Source organism: Cygnus atratus, chromosome 1, assembly GCF_013377495.2.
Source record: "Cygnus atratus isolate AKBS03 ecotype Queensland, Australia chromosome 1, CAtr_DNAZoo_HiC_assembly, whole genome shotgun sequence".
Lineage (NCBI taxonomy): Eukaryota > Metazoa > Chordata > Aves > Anseriformes > Anatidae > Cygnus > Cygnus atratus.
Window position 1 is genome coordinate 164,327,062 of NC_066362.1, and position 13,468 is coordinate 164,340,529.

The window sequence follows — 13,468 nt, forward strand, 5'->3', positions numbered from 1 at the left end:
CAGGAGTTAATTTAGCTCCCCCAGCAGCAACTCTCTGTGTGCGTCTGAATGAAGGGAGATGGTATGTGTAAAAGACATACAGTGTTGATTTTAGCCCACTATCTTCCCTTCACTCTGAGCTGTACTCACAGCTTAGCCGAAACTGTCTGTCTTCAGCTTTTTTATAACCTGTTAATAATTTCCTTTTAAAAATCTATTTTATTAGCATGACATCTCAAGCTGCAAGGATTTCACTTGAAACAGGGTTGTAATGGTTTGGATATGCTTCAATAAAGCAGTGAGATGAAGCAATTTTCTGAAATGCTGGTTTCTGTATATACCATTACTATCTACCTTACAGAGATGGAATAATTTCTTTTATGCAAGCTCTAGCTTTATTCTTCCTCTATACTCAGGCCAATCTATTTTTTCCTATTCTTGAAGTTCTCAAAACAGTGAAGAGCTTTGTATCTTCAGCTCACAAAGAAGTCAAGACTAGAGGAAGGGCTGGATGCTCCTATAGTTGATATTGTAGCAGATACAGAGCCAAGAAAAAATGTTCCTGTGACAATGGCTTCCTCCACCCCTTCTTCTACTTTGCCTTCCTTATTGTGTGGAGAGCCAAGCAGAAGGCTGAGATAGAAGCTAGCATATTTATCTGTGCTACAGGAATATCCTTCCTCACAGGAAATTCTCAGCTGGAGATAATGTGTTGTATAAATAAAGTACCAATACTTTACTACCAATGAAAAAGACACGAACCAGAACCTTTGTTGATTTAATGAGAGACTCTGTAAAGTTGTGTGTGAGAAGTATTTGGACTATCACAGATTTGAAGCAAAAGAGGTCATTAGGTGGGTTTATGTGACCTTCACAACAGCATAGAGTTTCATCTAACTACATTGGTAGTAAGCCCACAAGCAGTAAAAAAAAAGACCAAAGTGATGCAAATGTGCACATTGTCAAGATAAACTCTTGCATAAACTGCACCAATAAAACTCTTATCTATTTTGCAATGAATGTGAACAAATAAAAATGTTATTGGACAAGTCCAGTCAAGAACTCTGCTTTTAGGTATTAAATTTAAAATTTTCTCCATTTGGTCTCTGAATTCCACATGAAGTTTTTAAAAATCAGTATTGTTATCCTATTTTAGATGACTGAAATGCAGATATTGAAAAAGATGTAAGATGTGGAGAAACACTCTTTTTTTACCACTGCTGTGTTTTCAAAAATAATGGGAGACAGTTTGGAAAGGGAAATAAACAAATTCATCACTATTATTAGATTAAAGGAAATAGAAGATACTCCATAAAAAAATGACAACCTACAAACAAAAAAAATCCCATGAGTTTTCTAGTCACTCTCTCTCTGGCACTGGAGCCAGTAAATCTCCCTCAAAGATGGCCAGCTGAATGAAGCTGTTCTAAATCTCAGCTTCTGGGGTTTGCAGTTTCCAAGTAGCTAATTCTGTTATCAGCTGTTGGTAGTAATTTTGGACCACGTTCAAGGTGAGAAGAACAGCATGAAAGCCAGTGCTTACAGAGACAAAGGTGGGCCTGTGAATTTCCATTTCAATTTTAAGTACCTAGTGAAGGTGTCTTCCTTAAGCGCTTACTCAGCGGCGAGAAAGAGATCCACTTGAAGGCCTCCTTTGGGGGATTCAATCCACCTCAGCCATTAAGCTGATTAGTTACAAAGTGTTTCCCCACCTGCCTGTTTGAGCATATGAGAAGGGTTTTATGGAGAGGAGAGCACAGGAATAAATTTCAGGCAAACTGCTGCCACCTGTCTGGGCAGCAGTGGCTGGAGTGGGTTCTCTCCCAGAACAGCACCTGGGCAGTGCCATGCTTGCACTCTCACCAGTCCTGGAATTGTTACGATATTCTCATAGGCGATCTCAGTACTTAAAAAATCCCATTCCTTCTGCATAAAGACTCAGATTACTCATGTTGACAGATGATTCAGCGCCGGGAAGCAGTACGTGGCAGGGGAGATACTTGCTCTCTTCCAAGGAAAAAATGCTCTGTTACATGAGAAGCTCAGGGTGGGAATGAAAATGTTTCAGCTGATGCTAGATTCAAGGATCCTGTTGCTCTCAGGCTTAGGGAAAAAAACTCTGGTAAGTATCCCTTGTATTGGAATGTAGCTAATGTATTAATAAATACTATTGCCTTTTTGACAGACAACCTACAGACTCTGCACGAAAATATGTTTTCTATTGCAATATCATGACTAGAGCCTCACATAGACATTTCTTTCAGAAACAGAATAGGGATATCGCCTTATTATCCATGGTTTAGTATCATTACTTTTGCTGGACAGAACCCAAAGATAAAGAAATGCTATCAATTTTATCAATGCACCAATGTTATCAACATTGTCAGTGAGTCATGTACGTGGGATGTGTCCCCTTGATCCTATCAGATCATTCCCATTTGATTCTTAGGGTTAGAATATTTAAAGGCAAGTCTCTTCCTGGCTGGATGGAAGGGAGGGGAGAGGATGTTTCTCCTCAACCTTACTTTCTGTGGCCAGTGTATTCTAAGTATCTGTAACGTGTGACTAAAATATTGAGGATTTTGGTCACTAGCATGACATGCAAGTCAAGAGAAAACCCACAGAAAGAAGGGTGAAACCTTCTGAAAGATGTTCACAATGTTCTGGTGCTTCTAATGGTGGTCGTAACCTGCCCATGTGGAGCTCCAGTCAGGTCTCCACCCAGCAGAAAGCCATGTCCTTTGTGTCCCCTGTGGCCTCTCCAGCCACAAGAACTGATGCAGCTACCCGGACAGAGCTCCCAAGGGGACGTGCGTCCATCCAGGTCTCAGGCTGCAGGGTGTGTCTGAGTTTTCTGTCAGTGTCTGAGGGTGGAAGTTAGTACAGCTGTGGGAGGTGTGCCCAGGTAGAAGAACTGCTCACCCTGGTGACAGAGCATCAGGGAGTCAGAGAAGGAGATCAGCTGGTGGAATCAATCAGACTCTGCCATTCCTGAGACAGATGCATCTGAGGGGAACAGAGAGGGCCCGATATGCCAAACTGACTCAACCTGTAGGGAAGTCTGCTGCCTTCCTGGGACCTGGGCATGAGATGTTACTAGAAAACTCAACTAGGTGGGTACAGCCCTCTGATTACTATCCATTATTGTTTTCATGTCAGCAGTGATGAAGTAGCGAACAGAAGTCCAAGTGCAACCAAAAGAGACTTAATGTTTTGGGACTATTCTTTAAAGGATCAGGTGCATGGGTAGCGTTATCTGTCTTTCCAGTAGCAGGGAACAATGTTGAACAGGCAGACCCAGCTGATCAATATGTGGCCGCAAGGCTGGCATCACTGGCAGAATTTTGGGCTCCTTGATCATGGGATAGTCTACAGGTCTACCAGGCCTGCTGGCACCTGACAGGATGCACTTTTCACAGAAGGGGGAAAGGATTTTTTTGCAGGAGTTAGCAGGTCTGATTGATAGGGTTTTAAACTAGATTTAAAGTAGGAAAGGGATAAAAACAGGCCTGCCAGTGATAAGCTGGCATGGCAAAATTTGAGAGACAGTGTGCTAGTGAGATCCTTTAGTCTGCTCCACAAGGTGCTGGGTACAATGAAGTGCATTTGAAATGTTCCTACACCTATGCACGCAGCATGAGGAATAAGCAAGAGGAGCTAGAAGTCGTAGCTCAGTCATGTGGCTACACCTTTGGCATAAGCAAAACCAGGAGTGAAGAGTCCTGTGACCGGTGTTTTATGATGGATGGTTATAGGCTCTTCAGAAGGGATAGGCAGAGCAGGCAAAGTGGAGGGGTGGCTCTGTATGTAATGAAGGGGCTGGACTGTATGGAGCTTGCAGATGGCAGTAAGGATTAAAGGACAAGCAAATAAAGCTGATGTCATTGTGGGAATCTACTATAGACCCATTGGTGACAACACTGATGAATTATTATTTAAGAAACTAAGAGATACCTCTGGATTAGCCATCCTTGTACTTAAGGGTGACTTTAACTCACCATATGTTAACTGGGAATACTACACATCTGATACAAACAGGTCCAGGAGATTCCTAAAACATCTTGATGATAACTTCTTGGTACAGGTACCCAGGGAGCTGACTAGCAAAGTTGACCTCCTAGATTTGTTGCTTCTAAACAGAGAGAGTCTCATGGGTGAAATGGTGATTGATGGATGTGTTGGCCACAGTGACCACGAAGTAGATGAGTTTAAAATCTTTGGTGATGGGAAGAAAACTGCCACTAAAACTTCAGCCCTTCAGGCTGCTCAGGGAACTAGTTAGCAAGGCCCCCTGGGAAACTGCTTTTGAAGGCACTGGAGTCCATCAGTACTGGTAACTTTAAGTACCACCTCTTAAGAACACAGGACCAGGCAATTCCAAAATGTCGGAAGTCAAGCAGGTAGGGCAGAAGGCTGGCCTGACTGAGCAGGGTTCTTCTTCTTCTAGAGATTAGGTGGAAGAAGAAAGCATGGACACTGGAAGTGAGGTTGGGCGACATGGGAGGGTTATAGAGTTGCTGTTTACCATTTTAAGGAAAAAATTGTGTGGCCAAAATTCAATTAGAGTTGAAGCTGGCCAGTACTGTGGGTGACAACAGAAAGGTCTTTTAAAAATTTATTAACAGCAAAAGGAGAGATAATATTGGTCCATTACTTGATGGGGATGGTCACCTCACAAACAGGGATGTAGACAAAGCAGAAACATTTAATGCCTTCTTCGCCTCTGTCTTCAACACCAATGCTGGGTTTTGGGACTGCGGAGCCCTGAGTTGGAGGACCATGACTGCAGTAACGATATACTCCCAGCCAACTCTGAACTTGTGCAGGATTTGCTGCTCCTGCTGGATGCATATAAGTCTATGGGGCCTGATGGGCTTCATCCCAGATTACTGAAAGAGCTGGCTGATGTCATTGCAAGACCTCTCTCAATTATTTTTCAGCATTCTTGGGAATCTGGAGAGGTCCCGGTTAACTGGAAGCCAGCAAATATTGTTCCAGTTTTCAAGAAGGGCAAGAAAGAAGACCCTGGTGATTGCAGGCCTGTCAATTTCACTTCAGTGCCTGGTAAAATTATGGAGAAGATTGTTCAGGGATTTATTAGAAAACGTCTGAAGGACAACACAGTCATTGGACACAGCCAGCACAGGTTTGCAAGAGGAAAGTCCCATTTAACAAGCTCAATTTCCTTTTATGATAAGGTACCCACTTAGTTGACCAAGGGAATCCAATTGATGTAATCTTTCTCAATTTCAGAAAAGCTTTGGGATACTGTTTCTCACAGTATCCTTCTGGACAAAATGTCCAGCATACAGCTAGATAAGTACATAATGTGATAGGTGAACAATTAATTGGCTGACGGGCTGCGCTCAAAGTGTTATAGTAAATGGAGTTATATCAGGCTGGCAGACAGTCGCTAGTGGGGTTCCACAGGAGTCCATTTTAGGGCCAGTTCTCTTCCATGTTTTCAGAAATTACTTGAATGCAGGACTCAAGTACATATTAAGGAAGTTTGCAGATAACACTAATTTGTGAGGAGATGTTGTCTCCCTCTAGGGTGGAGAGGCCTTGCAGAGAGATCTGGACAAATCAGAGGGCTGGGCAATCACCAACAACATGAAGTTTGATGAGAGTGCCAGATTCTGTACCTGGGATGGTGCAACCCTGGCTATATGTACAGAATGGAGGATGCAAGGCTGGAGAGCAGCCCTGCAAAAAGTAATCTGGGGCTTATAGTTGACAGCAAGTTGAATATAAGTCAACAGCATGCTCTGGCAGCCAGAAGGGCCAGCCATGTCCTGGGTTGCATCAAGCACAGCATTGCTGGCTGGTTGAGGGAAATGATTGTCCTGCTCTGCTCTGTGCTGGTGTAGCCTCACCTTGAGCATTGTGTTCAGTTTTGGGCGCCACAATATAAGAAAGCCATAAAACTATTAAAGGGTGTCCAAAGGAGGGCTACAAAGATGGTGAAGAGCAAGACATGTAAGGAGCAGCTGACGTCTGCTCAGCCCAGAGCAGAGCAGACTGAGGGGAGGCCTCATGGCGGCCTGCAGCACCCTCACGAAGGGAGGAGAGGGGCAGGCGCTGAGCTCTGCTCTCTGGGGACAGTGACAGGACCTGAGGGAACGGCATGGAACTGGCACAGGGGAGGGTCAGGATGGGTGTTAGGAAAAGGTTCTTCACTGAGAGGATGGTCGGGCACTGCAACAGGTTCCCCAGGGCAGTGGTCATGGCACAGAGCCTGCTGTAGTTCAAGAAGAGTTTTCACAACGCTGTCAGAAATATAATCTGATTTTTGGGTGGTCGTGTGTGGAGCCAGGAGATGGACTCTATGATCCTTGCAGGTCTCTTCCAACCCAGGATATTCTGTGATTCTATGAATGTTGATCTTACCTCAAATGACTATGTGGAAGGTCACCCTTCCTATTTTCATGTTATCAAAGTTTGCCAAGTGAAAAAGATGAGAACAAGAAAGCTGTACTGAAAAAACATACAGTGTTGCTAAGTGTCTAGAGGTAATTTACATATACGTGGGTATTAGGACTAACCCACAAATACGCAATTGGGTCTGAAAGCTCTCTCATCCTTTACCTTTTCATACTGTTTAAATCATTTTTTTTTCTTCCATACCAGAGGCTAGTGATTCTGGAATTCTCAATTATGAGACAGGAAATTACTGCTATGCCTTGCCTCCCAGAGCAAGCTCATACTGCAAATTGTCTTTAAAGTCACTTGGTCCCTTAACAAATTAAATTAATTTAATTCATTTCAGGCCGTCATGATGGCCATGCATAGACAAGGTGTATATGCTCCGCTTGGAACTGCCCTTTTACTTTCAGAAAAACAGATGTGAAATTTAGATGATCGTGTCTACACAGGAAGGTCAAACATGGGTCTTCTTCATGTGACACCTAATTTCGAATGGAAAATGTTATGCTATTTTATATGCTGACATCAGAGGTATTATTTTAGTTAATTCCCTTGAGCTGCAAAATTTGATTTCGGTACCTCTTACTGGCAGCAGAAATCAATTAAAAAGAAAATCTTGTACAATCATAACTGTGGGTTTTCTACACTGGAAATTTTTGCAGTAATTTAGCTGTTTCACATTCTTAGTGTGGAAAGGATAGAGGGAAAGGGATGCATATCAATTTAACTTAGCCAGGACTAAAATCAGGATTGCTAACTGTGCCAAGTGAGTGTATCTAGATGATACATTCACTTGGCATCACTGCAGTAATGTCAGAGGAGGATAGAGCCATTATTGTTCATTTAGGAACACAGGTACACATATTCTTTATCATTTTATTCAGCCAACTGCTGCAAAGTATCTTATTTAGAGAGCAAGAAGTAGTTTGGCTACTACCAGACAATGTTGGAAAGGAATCATGGTCATACAAGGCAAACATCTCTGTTGGGATTCATTTCATAGTATCACAGAATGTTTTAAGTTGGAAGGGACCTTAAAGATCATCTAGTTGCAAGCCCTCTGCCATGGCAGGGTTGCAGAATGCTGCATGTATGTATTTTAGGATGTCATGTGTGGCCTCTGGATACTTCTCCAGAAGAGTGCAGGTCTGCTGTAAGCCTTGTGTTCTATCTACAAGTCCTGCATAGACATCATGGATATGCTTCACAAATCGTGCTAGTTGCCCACATGTAGGTAAATGAGTCCTTCTCCTAAGATGGGACTGATGTCCATATTGCAGAGACACTGAAATGCCTGCCTTTGGGGTGGGCTCCGTGTCATCTAAACGTCTTTTAAAGACCTCCAGGGATGATGACTCAACCACTTCCCTGGGCAGCCCCAGGAGAACAAATAGTCTGCATTTTTGTAATGGAATAAAAACACATGGCATAAAATACAGTCAAGATACATTTTAAAGAGTGTTGGAGGAAAAAAAAAAAGATTTTTTTTTTTTTAAAAAAAGATCTGTGAATTTAATAAAACTAGAGTTGGCTGTTTTCCACTTATAACAATATCACTGTTTCAAGTGTTTTTTCCCTTCAAGGTCACTAACTTGAAGGCTACATTCAAGATCACTAACTTGAAGGTTACGTCCAACAGTGTACGTGGCTGTGTAGCTAACTACTGCATATGTAGCTGCTCAGGGGTGTACCTGTAAGTGGTTCCTTAAATTTTCAGGAACTGAAACAGCATGGCAGACATGAGCTGACTGCCTTTCTTTGTTAGAATTACCAGTTGATGGGAGCAGTTACAGAGGTAGCCTGACTGTAATTAGAAAGTTCTGACATAAAGTGGCTGCAAGAGAGTAATAGGAAAAATGTCTGCCAGTGATTTTATGACTATATACGTTTGTAAGTATATAAGTACAAACATAATACGTACGATTGTGTTAAGTATATTCTTATTCTTGTTAAATATAGTTATAACTATAGTCTTAATAGTCTGATAAGTATATTTGCTGTTATATTGCTGTTTGTTAGTCATAATTGTGAATAGTCTTATTCATAAGTCTGTTCACTGTCTTAGTACATTTGATAAGTTTGTTGAACATATAATTATCCACAAACTCTATCTGCTGTTATATTACCTATTTTCCTCCCTGAAATTGCCTTTCTGCTACCTTTAATTGCTGCTGCTATTAACTGGTGCTATACCCTTAATATGTGTTACATATATAGTTGTTCCCTGGTAGTATCTGTAATAGCTTATTTCTGTTTGTGTATGTAGAAGGAGAGTGTCTGCTTCTTTAAGGGTATCTGGTCAAGGGCCTTTTTCCAAGGCAACAAGGGATAATAAGAAAGGGAGGCAGTGGTGGGGAGTAAATCTGGTTGGTCACACTGACTTTTGAGCATGTGAGAATGTAGGAATGTATATTTAGATAGAGGCCTTCTAAGCTGGGAGACGATCACAAGGAACAGACCTCCCAGTCACACTAATTGGCAGGCTAACAAGCTTACAGGCGCCACTTCCAGGAAGGATGAACCTCGTGCCTCACATTGTGGAGCAGGGGCCCAGACTGGGAGGGTGCTGAATGACAGAGCTCTGCAGACCCATGGGGGGTGTGCAGGGGGAAGACAGAGCTGGAGGAACAAAGAGTGGGGATAGGTAGAAAAGGGTACAAAAGAGCTGGTTGTATGTAAAACAGAGCCAGTCAGCATGCTTGTTTGGCCAAGCTCTGTGGCTGAACACCGCAGTCTGTCCTATCTTCAGATTTTTTTCTCATTAAAACTCTCTCTCTCTATTTGCACACTCTCTCCCATGTATTTGTGCTGCAGAGCAGGCCTGGGATCCAGGCAGGGTTGGTGGGCAGGCAGAGGGGCCGTGCTGGTACTGGAAGGATCCGTGTATGTGTGTGTGCTTGTGGACCTGGAGACTGCTCTGTGTGTGTGACTGCACTAGTGAGCAGCTATCCCTGCCAGCCACAGAGGAGGAAGGGGTCTCAGTTGTATATGTCTGTTTCGTGTGAGGCATGTTGAAGGCAGCCCTTGGCTGGGGCAGCCTGTGTGACCGATCATATCTGTGTCCTGTCTCTGTCTGTGTGTGTCTGTGTGTCTCTAGGATACGTGCTCAACTTTGCTACCAGCTGAACCTGCACAAAGGAAAGCGGCAGCCCGGGCTGGGCCCCAGCAGCCAGACAGGAGCAGTCCTGGGTTGGAGCGGGTGGAGGAGGCAGCCGCGCTCATTGCTCTTCACCTCCCTTAACATTATCTGTATATATATTTGCCATATTAATCATAGTATTTTAGTTAGTGGTGATTTGTGTTGATCTCTAATAAATAGACAGAGCAAAGAGAGGCTTTAGCAAACCCTCTGGTCCTTGTGTATTACAGAATCCTAGGCACTCACTGTTGTGATCTCTATATATGTGCAGACTGTGTAGCCCCCTCCACTTTTTCTGGATGGTGATGCCAGGATAAATGAAAACCAAGGGGATTGTAATGAATTTCAAGCACTGTGTCTTTGATGAGAAAATAGCCCTTTGGGGTGTCATGAGACATGCAGGCCCATTTGTCAAAAAGTGCAGGAAAGTCACTACTTCTTACTGCCAAGAAGTAGCGATTTCCACAAAAGGCGAATTCCCATGGGTCGGTCAGAGAGAGGTCTAGTTGCGGGAAAAATATCAGCCTGTGGATTCAAACTGCCTAGCATGAAGAGAGATAAATACATCAAGTAGGTTTTTCTCCCTAAATATTGTGACAAGCTTTATCATTTAGATGCCTTGGTCCTGACTTAGACACGTAGCTCTGAACAACAAGCTTAGAAAAAACGATCCTGTAATATCAAAGAGAGAGTTTGGGGTCAAATCCTGCCCAAATACGCATTTCCAGAAGAGGCTTCATGGAGCCTGCCTTGATTTAGTGCAGTCTACAGAGGCATCAAATAAAACTTGCACGCCAGTGTTTGGGGCAACAAGCCAATATTTGGCCCAGTTTTCTGAGGAACGTTTAGTTTCTTCCTGTTATGAGCAATGTCACTATAGTCACAATTTTTCAGTGTGCCCAAAGCATGGGAACATGTGACTGGGTTGGGCAGTATCTGTTAAAAAGATGCACTTGAAACCAGCTCCTTCCTGTTGCCATGTTTTGACTTCTCCTGTGCTTTCCACAAACTTCTTTGACAATGTTAAGCCAAGTCTCACCCTCACCGTCTTGCAATTTCTTCTATTCTTGTTTTTCAGCTTTGACCTTGCGTTGCAAAAGTGACCTACTTCCTGATTTATCCTCAGGTAAAATGGACTGGCTGAAAGCCTTTGTCTGAATATGCCCAAAGAAGTGAAGATATGCTCAGATACAATCATCCTTTTGCCAGAGCTGAGAAGTATTAACACGAACAGTATGGGTAACTGTTTAAATTCTGAAGAGTTGGGTCTGCTTATCACATGTTGTACTGCTTAACCATGGATCTCACACCTTTCTAGTGTCATAGAAGTGCAAACAGAGGAATGTGCCCCAAGAAAAACAGCAGAGCCAAATTTGATTATCGGCTATACACTATTAACAGCTCTCAACTCTCACTGCTTGAGATCTTCTTTAGTTTAATTAATTGCATGATCCGAGACAAAGCTTTTGGATAAATACACACTTACGAATATTGCAGATAAGCAAGGAATTCTAAATGACATTCATCATTTCATCATTCCTTTCCTTTTGGAGTGTCATTAATTTGCATTTGCCTTTCTATTTTCTCTTCCTTTTTTTTTTGGAAAAGTTTTTTTTCTTTTTTTTTCTTTTCTTTTTTTTCTTTTTTTCTTTAACTGCAGAAAAGTGGGCATGGTTAGAATAATAGAAAGACAAACTTATTGCATTGATTTTCTTTTTTCTTTTCTTTTTTTTTTTAGAATTGACATAATGACATTTCACTAGTAGAAGACTTTGAATTACTCTACAACTTTTTTGAGCTTTTATTTCTATTTATGTGTATGTTAAACCAATTCACTGCAAAGCTGTAACTGCTGCAGCTTTGCAGAGTAAGAGTCCCCATGAACATTCAGAGGAAGGGCATGGAAGGAATGAAGGTTAAAAAGAACCCAATCTCATACTCAGTCATGTAAGTTTAATTTAGTGAACTCATGTTCAACTTATAATTCAATCACAGAAAGATCTTAACGCAAAGTTGTTCAATACACAAATACATTTTGTCACATAGCTTCTATTGTTAGGTGCTAGGAGCGTTAGGAACTCTGGTTGTGTATGTGTCTACATATCTCGAGGAGAAAGAACAAAGGAGGGTCCCCTCAATGTGCCCTCCGCTCAGAGCAGGGCACAGGTGACCCAAGGGGCCAGTCACTCCAGCCAGAAATTGACACTGTTTTCTCGTGAGCATGTCCCTCTCCCGCAAGTCAACACAGGCATCGACCTATACCTCATGCAGGAGCACAGGAGGACCCAGAGAACTACAGACTGGTGAGCCTCACCTCTGTGCCTGGAAAAATCATGGAACAGATCTTCCTGAAAGCAACATCAAAGCACATGCAGGACAAGGAGGTGATTTGTGACAGCCAGAACGGCTTCACCAAGGACAAATTGTGCCTGACCAACCTGGTGGCCTTCTATGATGAAGTGAGCGCATCAGTTGACAAGGGAAGACTGACTGATGTCATCTGCTTGGACTTCTGTAAGGCCTTTGACACATTCCCACATGACATCCTGATCTCCGAATTGGAAATGCATGGATTTGAAGGATGGACCATTGAGATGATAAGGAGTTGGCTTGAAGGCCACACACAGATAGTGGTGGTCAATGGCTCTATGTCCATGTGGAGGCCAGTAATGAGTGGTGTCCCTCAGAAGTCTGTCTTGAGATTGGTACTGTGTAATATATATCTGCAAGTCTGCAGATAACATCAAGCCAAGTGTGCAGTAGATACAATAGAAGGAAGGGATGCCATCCAAAGAGGCCTGGACAAGATAGGTAAGTGGGCTGATGGGAACCTAATGAGGTTCAACAGTCTAAGTGGAAGGTGCTGCACCTGGGTCAGGCAACCCCTCTCAGAGGGTGGCGAGGCACTGGAACATGTTGCCCAGAGTTGTGGATCCCTGTATGGGGTTTACATGGCAAGGTTTTAGTAGTGGGAGGCCACAGGTGTGGCCTCTGAGTACAGCCCAGCAGCTGCCCCTTGTCAGGTCAGGGCCAGCTCCAGCCAGCTCCAAAAGGGACCCATTGCTGGCCAGAGCTGAGCCAGTGAGCAACTCTGGTTGGGTCTCTGGGAAAGCAGATTTAAGGAAGGGAAACAAACAAACAAACAAACAACTGCTGGGCCATTCTATGATTCATAGCCCTGCTCAGACCCAGTGCTGGCACCTTCTTTCCTGATTGACAGGATGGGCAGCAGCTGGATGTGGCAAAGGGTCTCCAAGGCAGTGAGGACTGTCCAGGATACAGTATGTCCCTAGGGCCTGACATGGGGATAACCCTGGCCTAGCCTATCCTATCCAGCAGGCAAACCCCCACAAGGATCTGTAAGCAGGGCCAGCAGCATGAGAGCAAATAAAGCTTGAAATCTTTTGATGCTTCCAGCAGCCCCATGACTTGTATCAGAAAATCTGCTTCCAAGATCACACACTTCATGGGCAGCCAGGACAACAAAGACATCCAGGTGTCCTGTGCTCCCACCACCCCTGGGAAGGCAACGGCACTCAGCAATTTGGCAGCACAGAGTGAGACACCTGTATATGGAGGTCTAGTCCTACTCATAGCAGCAGAGGTGAAGGTGGTATGGCATGAGAGAAAAGCCTGTACTGGGCTGCTCTTCTTTCTTCAGCTTTCCTCTTACTGATTCGTCTTTTCATGCTTCTCTCTCCTGCTGATACTCTCCTGATTTAGGCTTTGCAAATCTCCAGCTCAATGTAGTCAGGAGGACATCCTGCCTCTTTGCAGTTCTTGGTGCTTCTCAGCTTTTGTCTGACAACTTTTGATCGCTGGCTACCTCCCATATGCCTCCCACACACCCCTTTGCCCCAGTGGAGGTCGCACTGCTCCCATCCTCAAGCAAAAGACTTCTAAAATTGTGCCTGGCTATGCCAT